This window comes from Callorhinus ursinus, unplaced genomic scaffold, assembly GCF_003265705.2.
Source record: "Callorhinus ursinus isolate GAN/ISIS: 27379988/994484 unplaced genomic scaffold, GSC_fseal_2.0 scaffold7, whole genome shotgun sequence".
In the NCBI taxonomy this organism is placed as follows: domain Eukaryota; kingdom Metazoa; phylum Chordata; class Mammalia; order Carnivora; family Otariidae; genus Callorhinus; species Callorhinus ursinus.
This window is the reverse complement of record NW_027397069.1, coordinates 75,161,116-75,172,672: the sequence shown is the minus strand read 5'-3', so window position 1 is coordinate 75,172,672 and position 11,557 is coordinate 75,161,116.

The following is an 11,557-nucleotide window of genomic DNA, read 5'->3' as shown; positions in this document are numbered from 1 at the left end:
ATTAGCTTCCACCCACATTCCTTCGCCCCCACCCAGTCCCCCGGCTGCTGACTTCAGGATGAAGTCAATTTCGATGTTAGCCAAGATAGGAGGATTCTGTTCCCCTTGAAGGTCTGCTTGTGTCCTAATTACTTTAATACGTTGGGGTGGGGCATGATTACAAGATGAGGCGTTCTAAATCTGAAGTTTCATGTTTATTGCTGGGCCAGTTGGCTATATGACCCCTGCAAAGCAAATTATTCACATTGATTTATTTTCTGCAGTTACAACATGTGAATATTGGCCTTTTGTCTCCTACATGTTGTGAAAATACCTAAGATATATTTGAAGATATAATATAGAAGTTGTTCCATAGAGTAAATGCACAGCATTGTTACAATATTATCAGTATGGAGTAGGTTCATTGAAGTTTTTCCCAATGTGAATTAAAACAATTAATGTGGTTCACAAACGTCTTTGTTATCAAAATGCCAGAAGTCACCTGAAAACGATTTCTCTTCAGAGTTCTCTGGCTGAGAATACATATTTTTAAATAGTATCACTTTTATAAGCTTTAACAGACATTCCAGTGGAGAGGGGGAGAAAGAGACGGAGAGTAAATTAGGAGCAAAGAAAAATACTAGATTTAGTATCAAGCATTAAACCTGAAAACAAAAGCTACCAGCAAGGTGGGAGGGAGAGTCTAGGTGCAAAAAGCAGGAAAAAAAAAACAATACAAGCATTAAAAACACTTTTTTCTTTTAAATTATCATTTTAAAACATTAAAAACTCTCTTCCTTTATCATGGGGCCCCCATGAGGCTAGCTTGGGAACCCCCTAGAGTGAAGGCTGAGAATCAGATTTGGGACATAGAAGAAAAGCACTTTATATTCCGATGTTGAAACACTCTCATCAGAGTAGTAAGCTGGTAAGAAATGTAAAGACTTCTTGTCCATCGAGGAGTTTGTAAAATTCATCAGTAATTTAGGAAAAAGCCAAATCTCAACGACCCTGTATTTCCTTCCACAGTTACTCTGTGATGGCTCATACTGATAAAGAATCTACTGAGCTACTGGCTGACATGTACAGATTTTAAATGCATCCACAGATATTATAAAGAAAATGAAAATCTCTCAATCTACCAAATGGGAGAACATATTTGGAAATCAGGTATCTAATAAGGGCTTAATATATAAAGATCCCCTATGACTCAACAACGAAGGACAAACTAACCATTTCAAAAATGGGCAAAAACTTGGATAGAAATTTCTCCAAAGATGATGTGCAAATGCCCAATAAGCACACGAAAAGGTGTTCAACATCGCCAGTCATTAAGGAAATGCAGATCAAAATCACAAAGAGATACCAGTTCACACACATTAGAATGCTTACAATTTGTTTTTGGAGGATATGGAAAATTGGAACCCTTGCACCTTGCTGGTATGAATGTAAAATGGTGCAGCCACTATGGAAAACAGTTTGGTGGGTCCTCAAAAAGTTAATCATCCAGCAATCATCCAGCAATTCCACTCCTAGGGATATACCTAAAAGAACTGAAAACGGGAACTCAGGCAGATGCTTGTACATGAATGTTTATAGCAGCATTTTCACTATTACCAAGAGATGGAAACAACCCAAGTGCCCATTACAGATGAATCAGTAAACTGTAGTATAAACAATGGTATATTATTCCGCCATAATAAGGAATGAACTTCAGATACTTGCTACACTAAGAATAAACCTCGAAAATATGCCAAGTGAAATAATCCAGACACAAAAAGACAAATATTATATGATTCAACTTATATGAGGTACTTAGGACTGGCAAATTCATAGAAACAGTAAGTAGAATGGTGGTTGCCAGGGTTTGTGGGGAGAAGAGAGAGGGAGTTAGTGTTTAATTATCCTTGGGTTACTGTCCCGAGTGATGAAAATGTTTTGGAACTAGGTAGTAGTAATGGTTGTACAACATTGTGAAAGTACTTGATGCCACTCACTGAATTGTACACTTAAAAACAGTTAAAATAGCAATTTTTTTAAATAGCAATTTTTGTGTTACATACATATTTACTACAATTTTTAAAAGTTCATAATATTCCAAAAGCCACTGAATAGATGAATTGTTTGGTATATAAATTATATCTCAATAAAGCTGTTTAAAAGGAGAAAAGATGTGAAAGAAGAAGCTGGGTAAAGTAAAAGTTTGCTCTCACTGAGCTTTGTAATGTATGACCTGTGTTACCTGGGTGTGTGGTGGGAGTGATGTTGGGTGGTGGCTACATGTTGACCCCATTGCGCAAAGCAGGCATGGTGTGTATCCTTGGGGATTTTTCTGTTTCTAGAGCTGTTTTTACTTTTGAAGATACTGCTGAGTTAGGCAGAATTTTCTATATCCATTTGTATTTTGCTTGGTATTCGCTTTCTTACAAAAATGAACAATCAGGACAAAGAAAGCAAAAGGTCCAATTACTACTCTTCATACTACTCTTCATTTCATCCTGAAGCAAAACAAGATTAGTTTCCAATTTTTTTTTAATAGAAAGAAATGCAGGTTCCTTAGAACCTCCTCTTCCATAAAAGAAGTGCTTAAGGTGCTCAAAAGAAAAGCAATTTTTTCCAAGAGCAAGACACTACCTGTGAAGAGTTGATGTCAAAGTCAATGGCATCCCCACATGGGTTCAGGCACATATCCATGCCCTCATCCCAATAATTTTGCATATCACCTGCAGCAGAATTTCCTGGGGTGCTTGTAATTCTGGGGGTGACATCAAGAGTCTGCATTTTTGATCAGCACCCCCATTGATTTTTAGGTACAGCTGAGAACCTCTGGTATGAATTTTTTTGCTTTCCATCTATATTAAGAGGTTGCAGGCTTGACTCTAAAGAAGTGACCTGAAGGAGTGACATTGAGAGTCTCCATGCAAGTAAAAACTTGCTGTGATGAGCCCTGGCTGCAATGCTCTTTCTTTGCCCATCTTCTTTGCTCATGCACCATGATCCCTGGTTCCTAATTTGATCTAATTGAAGAACTTGAGGCAGCTGAAGTCCCACTGCTCCTGGGCTTTCCTGGGTTGGGGCCAGGCTATATTCTCCACATCTCCAGCCTCAGCTTAGACCATCTCTTGTTTCCTGCCAGGCCTTGCCTATTCCTAGGATGCTACCTTGACAAAGCCATTTCCAAATTCTGACTTGTGACTGAGTAGGATTTAAAAAAACAAAAAACAAAACAAAACAAATGCCCTTCCCTAATGTCTAGCCTTGGGATGTGGTCACACTAAGGATTTGGTTTGGTCCCCTACTCTTGGGATGGATCCTCTAGACACCAGATCAGGGCTGGACACAGAGGAGCCCAGCTGAATGTGTGCCCCGCAGAATGCGGGGCCTTTCTTACTGTTGGCAATTGCATTTTTACCAGAGACAGAAGCTGAGGGAGTGTCTTACCTCATCTTTGTACCTGAGCTTCCTTTTTAGAGGGGATCTTCTTCTTGTGTACAACATCTCTTTTCCAAACCCTACTGTACAATCTCCAACAAATGCATCAATGTCTTATATGTACCAGATACTTGGCTAAGTACTCAGTTATTCTGAACAAGACAGACCTGGGCCAGTGGGTACAGACAAGAAAACCGTATCTCTGGCATATGATGGGTACTAGAACTGTGTATGGCGGTGGGGGGGGATAGGGTGCTATCAGAATCTTTAGGACTTGGGCAGGGGGTTGTTTAACATTGTCTTGAGGACTCTGGAAAGAATTGTTGGAGAAAGTGACGTCTAAACTGTAATCCAAAGGTTGACTCAGACTTTAATGAAAGTGAACTTAGACTTGCCCCATTCCCCAAATAGGAGTTTACTAAGCCCAAATTCTTTTTTTTTTTTAAAGATTTTATTTATTTATTTGAGAGACAGAGAGAATGAGAGAGAAAGCACATGAGATGAGGGGAGGGTCAGAGGGAGAAGCAGACTCCCTGCTGAGCAGGGAGCCCGATGCGGGACTCGATCCAGGGACTCCAGGATCATGACCTGAGCCGAAGGCAGTCGCTTAACCAACTGAGCCACCCAGGCGCCCAAGCCCAAATTCTTTATACCTTTTCTTTTCTTTCTTAAATACAAGGCTTTTCTAAATAAATAATTAATTGACTAAAGAGGAAACCCATTAAAAGGAACTTTGTATATTAAAATCACTTAGATTAATAAAAAATGTGTCAACAGTCAAAAGATTTAAACTCCTGGGATGCCATTTGTTTCCTAAAAGTGGGACTATTTCCCTTCCTGGTGCGGTCATTTTCTTCATCTTTATAGGAGCTGATAATAATTGTATTTATAGTAATGAGTTTGCTGTAATGTTTTTTTTTTTTTTTTGCTTTCTTTCTTTTTTTGAAAAGAATTAGTCCTTTTAGGACATTAGATTATTTCTTGTTGGTGACATTCTGTCTGGGGAATGTTTTATGCCCTCAAGAGGAATCTCATTGAATAAAGTGTGTTAAAGTCACATACGAAGTTCCTTTCACAATTGCTCACTATTTGTGAAATATAAGCAGCAATTTCAGAGTTGAGGCCATGATCATTAAAAAACCACAAAATTAAAAGCCCAAAGACTCTTTTGGATACTCTTAGAGTATCCAAAACAGATACTCTAAGATTCATACTTCCACTCCTGGTGCTAAACAAAAATGCTGAAAACAAAGAAACAACGAAAGAATAACCACCATCACCTTACAGTGTAATCTAACAGTATTCTATTAAACAAGTAACCCATTATTTCTCTTACCTCTCCACCGTTTAGAACATAAATCAAGTTAATGCTCACTTATTGGTATGGATAAGTGTTGTCACAATTTTTCCTTTCTTGGCAGTATTCTAAGAATAAGGAAATGGCATAGTGACCACAGTCTACTGATGAGCTCTTCAAGCTGAAAAACCCAACACTTAGGCCCCATGTTATGCATGTGACCACAAAATACTGGAAACCATGAAAATGTTGAAGCAACAATCACAACAACATACCAGGAACTCAGTAGAACTATGCAATAATGTGGATTCAGGTATACCCAGGGTCGTATCATGCCCCAAAAAGAAATCCAGGAAAATATAAATGGTTTTCTTCTCACCTAATCAGTATTTCAATAATAACTGATTCAAAAATATTTATGAGGCAAAAATCCATTTGGCAATCAAGAACTTCAGTCGATGTATTCTTGTTAATAAGACTATTATTCTGTGTAGTGTTTTCAGTTGTGTAAATCTTCCTGATTTAACTCTTGAAAAGAAATGAGGAAGAAGACTTCTGAAAAGTAGTCGTGAATCCTTCCATTGCTTCCTTGGGCAGCTCTGAGGATGAGAAATAATAACATAGTTGTAGTTAACAGTTAGAGTGAAATTTAACTCTTTGTCTGGCATTGTGCCAAGCATCTCAGATCCACTTCATTTAATCCTTAGCAATCCTCAAGGAGATGCTGTTAGCTTCACCCTTCACAGGTGAAGAGACATTACAGTGTTCAGAATCTGGAAGTGAAGCTGGGATTCAACACTAGGTCTGTTAGAGTCTGAAGGCTCACTTCTTTTTTTAAAGATTTTATTTATTTGAGAGAGTGAGTTAGTGAGAGAGCACAAGCCGAGGGAGAGGGAGAAGCAGACTCCCTGCTGATCAGGGAAGCCTGACGTGGGGCTTGTCCCTGGGACAATCCTGGGACTCTGGGATCATGACCTGAGCCGAAGGCAGATGCTTAACCGACTAAGCCACCTAGGCGCCCCTGAAGGGTCACTTCTCTTTTTTTTTTTTTTAAAGTTTTTTATTCTTCTATTTTTTTTGGAGAAGAGAATGAGATAGAGAGAGAGAGAGCATGAGGGGGAGAGGGTCAGAGGGAGAAGTAGACTCCTTGCCGAGTAGAGAGCCCGATGCAGGACTCGATCCCGGGACTCCAGGATCATGACCTGAGCCGAAGGCAGTCGCCCAACCAACTGAGCCACCCAGGTGCCCCACTGAAGGGTCACTTCTAACTACCCTCCTGAACCACTGTTTCTCTAGGAAGTCAGTTGTTAGATTGAGTGGAACTGTGTCCTTGATTCCTTCTTTGGGTTCTGGTGACAAGCCATCCTCTTGTTGGATAGCTCTTCAGATATCATTCTCCTGTGAATTTTCTTCTTCTCCAGGTTAAATATCCCCAGACCTTCCAAGATTCCTCAAACACCCAAAAGATCAATCACTTCATCATTCTGGTTGCCCAAAACCATACCACCTATATGCTGCTTGAAGCTGGGTGCCCAGCACAAGGCTGTACCATGGGGAGACAGGATGCAGGGCAGAGAGCCCTGGGAATCTAAATACTAAATTTCCGTGAGCAAACTTTTGTGTTTGGGGGAGGTACAATGTGGAGTAAAGTCATGGGCATGACTCAAGTGGAGTTTATAAAAACAAAACAAAATTTTGTTTTTCTTGACATGCTGTGCTTTGTACTTGTGCAGCCTGTCTTATGAACTAAGCACAGGGGCTTACATTTGCTCTTAATAAATTGCATCCTAATAGTTCAGCACAATGTTCTAATTTATCTTAGTGTTTTTTAAAATCCAATTCTGTTACTTAATATATTCTCTTTGTTTCTAACTTGTGGTATGTACAGCATTGCATAGAGAAAAGAACATAATTTAAGGTCATACCAACCTGGGTTCAGGTTCTAGTTCTGCCACTTACTAGCTATGAACCTTGGACAACCATGGTACTTAATCTTGCAGAACCTTTCTGTAATATCTGGAGCATTGTTTAGAAATAATGCTGTTCTTTAAGAGCGAAATGAGTAAGTCCACACCCCATGGGATTGGCCCAGAGTCTCAGGGAAGCAGTACTACAGAGGGACTATAATTTAGGAAGCAGAAAGCTAAGCATCTTGAGAGTAATCTATTCAGAGAGCAAATGTGTGACCAGAGGGGATGAGTCATAGAAGAAGGGAGCCAGAAACTGTGTTTTGGAGGAGAGAGACACTGCACCCGAGACAACGAAAATTTCTGGAATAGGCCTCACCATGGCCTGAGTGAAATAGCTCTCACTTCCAACTGGACAACTTTACTGTCGCTTTCATTACATGCACATCAGGCAACTGTCCCAACACAGCAGTAGGCCGGCCTCTGGAGAGTACTGATAGGGGTCAGGAGCATCCTGGTCACCAGGAGAGAACATCCCCCAGTGAACTGGTGCATGGTGCATACACTTCACTCTCCTGTGAGCTTCTCCTGAGCTGACCCAGTCTGGGCCAGGCTGGGACCCTCCACACTCACCCACTAGAGGGATGCCTCTTGTAGGACCACCTGATGGGCCAACATCCTGCTTTCTCACATTGACCTCCTGACCTCATCTTCATCTCCTTTTTGACCTACGATTAGCTGCCTTTTTTCATCTGTCATGATGAGAGACATCATGAAAAACTGGAACACAACTCCCTCTGTGTAGCATTGCCACTGTGATAGACTAAGACATCATACATACAGCAACTATCCTGAACCATGCTAAGATTCAGCCTTACTGCCCTCCACTTCCTGCCTACCATCACTACCACCATTTACATCCAAACAGAACAAAAGTGAATAGAGCCCCCAGGGTGCCACTAAACTTCTTCCCGACAACATCAAACCTCTAATCACTGTCCTGTGAGTACAGTATTTTTAAGCAATTATTAATCCACCCATCTGTTATTCCCTGGCCTGTGTGGTTCTCAAAGGCATCATGCTGAAGTGATGATACAGCTTATTTACACATTTCCCTGATTTGTCTAGCAAGCCCATTAAAAACAAAAACCGTTTTAGATTGACATAGCTTTTTTTTTTTTTAATTTTAACTGGATGCATGTTGGCTACTTGTACTCATAAAACACCTCATTAAAAATCCATTCTAGACTCTTTCCAGGATAAATATCAACACAGAGAGTACAACCCAAAAGATCCATTTTCTCCCTCTTTTTGAAAATTAGATCCACATTTTCCAAAATCTGGCCCTTCCAGCCCTTTCCTATTTTCTATGCTTATCTCTGAAAATTCATATTGATTGAGTTATCTTGGCCACAGTGACTCCCCAGGCTGTAATTTGTCCAGATCAGGAGATTTTAACTGTTTTCTTTTAAAGATTTTATTTTTATTTATTTGAGAGAGAGCACGAGAGGGAAGAGGGTCAGAGGGAGAAGCAGACTCCCCGCTGAGCAGGGAGCCCAATGCGGGACTCGATCCCAGGACTCCAGGATCATGACCTGAGCCGAAGGCAGTCGCTTAACCAACTGAGCCACCCTGAGCGCCCAAAGATTTTAACTGTTTTAAAGTAGCTTTGGACTCTATTAGAACCTCTTTAAAACACCTTTTAAAAATGAAAAATAAAAAATCAAACCCTGGGGCGCCTGGGTGGCTGTCGGTTAAGCGTCTGCCTTGGGCTCAGGTCATGATCTCGGGGTCCTGGGATCGAGCCCCGCATCGGGCTCCCTGCTCCGCAGGAAGCCTGCTTCTCCCTCTCTCACTCCCCCAGCTTGTGTTCCTGCTCTCACTAGCTCTCTCTCTCTCAAAAAAATAAAATTTTTAAAAATAAAATAAAATAAAACTCTAATATTCCATATTCTCATTAGATTTAACTACTATTACCATTTTGGCATATTTTGCTTCTGGTTTTGTTTTTGTTTTTTATAGAAAATTCACTCCATTGTTTTTGTAAGTATGTTTTATAAAAAAGTTTATAGTATAATGCACAAAAATGTCAGTAAATAGAAAAGTCCCACACCTATAGCAGCGACTACTGTTAGCACTGGGTGAACATTTTAGCGGGCATCTCCCTATGGGTAAAGAGAGAAGGACTGAGGGAGAGAAATACATTCACAAAAATGTAATATACTAAAATGTCATTATTAGTAAAAAGTATTACATTTGTTTTTACTTGAATTTCATAGAAGAAAAGTAAACTGAAGGAATTTTTGAAACTCAAATGTTTCTTCACTGAAAGATGTTATTTCCTAAAAATCACCCTCAATTTAAACAAAGAAACTGTGAGAAACTAAAAGGGCAGGGTCAGTGTTGTTGTTTTTTCAAAGTATTTATTTCAATTTTTGCTGTTTGTTGAAACTCAGCTTTTAAGATAACAGTATATCTTCCCTAGTTTTGCCCTTACCTGCTGCCCATACCTCTGTTTTTGCTAGTCACGTTCTTCTATCACTTTGTGCACATTTGTAACTTTTGTATTCTTTGGCAACCGAAATTGTTTTGCATTAGGTCACAAGCAGTCCTTGAGCATCGCTTCTCGGTCCCGTGGACCTTCATGTTTGAGGGTGGCTACCTGCTGCCTGCCCACTCCCCAGGCCTTTGCTGGCCCAGTGCCCTGGGGTCAGACTTCCTTTCAGAAAGCCCAGGTGCTATTCCAGTGTCTCTGGCGCTCGCTCGGTTTTGCTCTGGGCAAGTTGGAGATCAGACTGACTTTTTTTTTTTTTTTTTTTTTTGGTTTATTGACTTTTCTATTGGATGTCTTAAGAATCTGTTCTTTGCCTCAAAATTCAATTCTATACTTGAGATTTCCTATCAAAATTTCCTGAAATATGATGTGCTCTTTTGATACAAAATTCTGTTGTCTTTCTTTTCCAGGAAAACGCTCTTGTGTTCTATCTTTGAATGTGTCTTCTGTTCCCTCTGTGTGGATTGTCTTTGTTACTTCTATTAGCTTCCTTCCAGTTTAATTTTCTTGTTGTTTTCATTGGCTTTCTCCAGGATTATACCAAACCTTTCCAACTTTGTTGGCAATTTAATTTCCAATTTTAATTTCCACAGCATCTAGTTCCATCCCTTGCTTCTCTAATCCATCTGTTAATTAACAGTGAGATTTCGATCCTCAGCAAGTTGCCTTATGTCTTATATCTTGCAACTTCCTTTCAATCTCCTCCTGTGATTGTTTTCTATTTTGACTGTTCTGTTGATTGCATATTCTTATTAAATGATGTTGTGGAAGTGAAACAATTGTGAGGAGTTTGCTTCTGTTCTTTGAAGTGATGTTTTCTCTTGGGTTGGTCTCTCCGTCTCTGTTTTTCCTCTTTGTTCCCCTCCCCTCTTTCCTTCCCTGTTTCTTGAAACACCTTAGTAGAGCTGGCCTGCCAGTCCTTACTATCTATCTTACTCACACCTGCACATCTGCTGGATTGGGAATGACTTCTTCACTTCCTCCCAGGTGCTTTTCCTTTCTCCACTAGAAGTCCAAGGTCTGGATATTATGTTCTCTTTCCAGTTGAGGGAACAGGGAGCATAGGTAGAGAGCTCAGCCCATGTAGGGCAAAGTTTTCTAAGAACCCTGCAGCTTTCATTTCTCTTCTGAGATTTCATGAAATCTCTTCCAATCTCTTTACCGACATTGGGTTTCAGTTTTCCTTACACAGTTCTTTCTACAATTTTCAGTCTAAAAGTGTTTCTCCTTAACACAGGAGACAGACTCAAAGTAGAAGATGATAAATTTCACTTTCTGTATGTTTTCTATCAATATCCTACCACCAGCTGCAAACAACAATAGGCAATAAGCAAAAGACTTATCTCTTTATTGTCCTGCCATAATTTTAGATTCCACCTATTTGAGGCTCTTCTTACTCCTTCACATCACTCTCACCTATGTAAGACCCTTTAAAATCTCACCTCATCAGAGTGTCATATATAATTGTATTTATTTCTCTCCTTTCGATCCTCAATCATATAAATTACAATTGCAGCAAGAACTAAGTGTTTTAGTATTTTATACCATTTAGAAATATCTCATCTTTTAGTATCTCAGCTGAAATCAAATTAGTCTGCCTTTCTTACATCTAAGGCAAAAGTCAAACCACTTACCCCTTCCTGCTTTGGCTGGGTAAAATGAACAATGGAAATTCTAAAATTACATGAACATTTTCTCCAAGGTTATAATCATTTCTTTAAGAGAAGCAGCTCTTATTCTACTATGGAATTCAAAGCCATTGTCTTAGTGATAGTTTTAAGATTATATTTCTCTCTCATTCAGTATTTATGCATTTGGTGAGTACTTACTATGGTGCCAGCCAATCCGCTGGGTGGAATATAAAAATGACCAAGATATGGTCCCTCTTTTCCATAATCTTGTATTCTAAACAATTGTATTGTAGTAATAATAAAAGCTAAACTATTATATGCCAGGTATTCTTTTAGGTACTCTCTATGTTCTAACTCATGTAAGTCTCAACAACGGTTTGAGGTAGGTACTATTATTATTCCCATTTCAGAGTTGGGGAAATGGGCACAGCAGTTAATTTACCCTATGAAGTTCGTACATCTGTGTGGAATAATTTAACAGTCTAACTCAGAAGCCTTGTTCTTCCCTCCACATCATACTGCCCATCTACATACCTGCATTAAAATTTCAGGTGTACTTTTTATTATCTTTGCTCTGTGTATTTGCATGTACTTCCCTGCAGCCTTGAGTATCAATTCTAATGATCCTATTTTTTATTTGATTTATGTGACTTATGGGTATTCTGACTCTGTTGTTTCTTTTCAGTATCATCCCTGCCCTTTGATCTATGTGTAGATTTACATTTCTGATTTATTTTTTTCTCTTCTGTGATTGGTC